We start from the raw sequence: 2,965 nt of genomic DNA, 5'->3' as shown, positions 1-2,965 counted from the left end.
GGCATGTTCACCTCTGTGTTACATCACCTTTTCTTTTAACAACACTCAATAAACGATTGGGAACTGAGGAAACTAATTGTTGAAGCTTTGAAAGTGGAATTCTTTCCCATTCTTGTTTTATGTATAGCTTCAGTCGTTCAACAGTCCGGGGTCTCCGCTGTCGTATTTTACGCTTCATAATGCGCCACGCATTTTCGATGGGAGACAGGTCTGGACTGCAGGCGCGCCAGGAGAGTACCCTGCACTCTTTTTTTTACGAAGCCACGCTGTTGTAACACTTGCTGAATGTGGTTTGGCATTGTCTTGCTGAAATAAGCAGGGGCGTCCATGAAAAAGACGGCGCTTAGATGGCAGCATATGTTGTTCCAAAACCTGTATGTACCTTTCAGCATTAATGGTGTCTTCACAGATGTGTAAGTTACCCATGCCTTGGGCACTAATGCACACCCATACCATCACAGATGCTGGCTTTTACACTTCGCGTCGATAACAGTCTGCATACCTGCCAACTACTCCGGTTTTCCCGTAATTCGTACGGTTTTCATCAACCTATTCCGGGTTACGGTTGCAGTGATAAAAAATACGGTTTTTCATTAATTAAAAAAAAAAAAAGGGTGAAAACTACGCGAATTGCACCTTGTGCAGACAAGATTTTTCGATCGGACACGGAGGAATTAGCGATGTAAAAGACCACGTTGGGACAAAAAAACACAAGTCTAATGCCGTTGCTAGCGGAAAGTGGAAAACTTTCAACGTTTTTCGTCGCCCAAACAGATTCTTTGGATGTGATAAATGCCGAAGTTTTATTTACGGAGGCAATAATTGAGCATGGACTTCCAATCGCACTGGCTGATCACATGGGACAGTTAAATGTTTGTAATGCAACCTTTAAAAATCATTACGCGGTGATCGCGGTCCCAAAAATAAACTTTTCTTGCATGATAATGTCCAGAAAAACTCGCTTTATAATACTATAGAGTCCTTTTAACGAATGAGTTTGATGGTTTATCACAAACCTTAAATGAAAGAAGTCCTTTGTTCTCCTGCACCATGCATGCCCTTTGGCCTTGCTTCGTGTTTGGTGCGCAATCCTGTCGGCTGTATTTCACAGCACGTCTTTGACAACTTGAAGTGGCATAAAACATTTAAAACAAAGGGGTTATAGGAACAATCACTTTCAGTGTTTTATGCCACTTCAAGTAAACTTATCATAAAGTTACCATATCATTTTTGCAGTATGATCAATCTGATAGAATAAATTTGGATTTTAGCCACAAAAAGGTAATGCCACCAATGTTATCTATTGGAATTGTTTAGTACTGTTTTACTGTTAAAAGTGTTTATACTATTTATGCTTTCAAGTCCAAGTAGAAGAAATCTTGTTAAATGTTGACAGCATAACTACCAAAATACAGAAGTATGTCCTTAATATTTTTGCAGTGCTATTTCTGTTGAAAGGTTAAAATGATTACATTAGAGATGTGATGTGCCACTTTTCAAGTGTCTGATGGCTTAAATTAATTTTCATTAATTTTTCATATTTTGAATTCTTTTGAAAGGCTTACAAAAAAACTACATTTGAATTGTAATTCCATGCTATTGACAGGACTATTAATTTTAATGAAGTTAGCTTACCATGTTTACAGTATGATAATTGTGATAGAAATGTGAATTTTAGGCACAGAATATTTTTTACAATTGAACAAGGCAGTAGATTATACAAGCTTGGACAGAAAGTTAATAATGACACCAATTTTTTTTTAATGGAATTGTTTAATACTGTTTTACCATTTGTTTACTGTAAAAAGTGTTTATACTGTTTATACTTTCAATGAACAAATTGAAGTCTTGTGAAAGGTTGACAGGATAACTGGCATTAACTGTCAAAATAATTTCAAACTATTGAAGTTAGCTTACAGAATAAACATGTCAATCAACCCATATGATTTTTGCTGTAATATTTTTGTTTTGAAAAGTCACTGTGACTGATAGAAAAGTGATGGTTTTAGCAACATTTTAACCTGTCTGAATGCTAATAATCATTTTGCGTCGGGGGGGCGAAGCCTGAACCCCCCACCAGGACTTTGTCCTGGACCTACCGGGGCCTGCGGCCCCTGGACCCTGGCTACTAGGTTTTTCTGATTTCAAAAGTTGGCAGGTATGCAGTCTGGATGGTTCGCTTCCCCTTTGGTCCGGATGACACGATGTCGAATATTTCCAAAAACAATTTGAAATGTGGACTCGTCAGACCACAGAACACTTTTCCAATTTCCATCAGTCCATCTTAGATGATCTCGGGCCCAGAGAAGCCGGCGGCGTTTCTGGATGTTGTTGATAAATGGCTTTCGCTTTGCATAGTAGAGCTTTAACTTGCACTTACAGATCTAGCGACGAACTGTATTTAGTGACAGTGGTTTTCTGAAGTGTTCCTGAGCCCATGTGGTGATATCCTTTAGAGATTGATGTCGGTTTTTGATACAGTGCCATCTGAGGGATCGAAGGTCACGGTCATTCAATGTTGGTTTCCGGCCATGTCGCTTACGTGGAGTGATTTCTCCAGATTCTCTGAACCTTTTGATGATGTTATGGACCGTAGATGTTGAAATCCCTACATTTCTTGCAATTGCACTTTGAGAAACGTTGTTCTTAAACTGTTTAACTATTTGCTCACGCAGTTGTGGACAAAGGGGTGTACCTCACCCCAGCCTTTCTTGTGATAGACTGAGCATTTTTTGGGAAGCTGTTTTATACCCAATCATGGCACCCACCTGTTCCCAATTAGCCTGCACACCCGTCGGATGTTCCAAATAAGTGTTTGATGAGCATTCCTCAACTTTATCAGTATTTATTGCCACCTTTCCCAACTTCTTTGTCACGTGTTGCTGGCATCAAATTCTAAAGTTAATGATTATTTGCAAAAAAAATGTTTTTTATCAGTTTGAACATCAAATATGTTGTCTTTGTA

The sequence above is a fragment of the Nerophis lumbriciformis genome, linkage group LG24, assembly GCF_033978685.3.
Source record: "Nerophis lumbriciformis linkage group LG24, RoL_Nlum_v2.1, whole genome shotgun sequence".
Taxonomy (NCBI): Eukaryota; Metazoa; Chordata; class Actinopteri; order Syngnathiformes; family Syngnathidae; genus Nerophis; species Nerophis lumbriciformis.
This window is presented reverse-complemented; position numbering follows the sequence as displayed.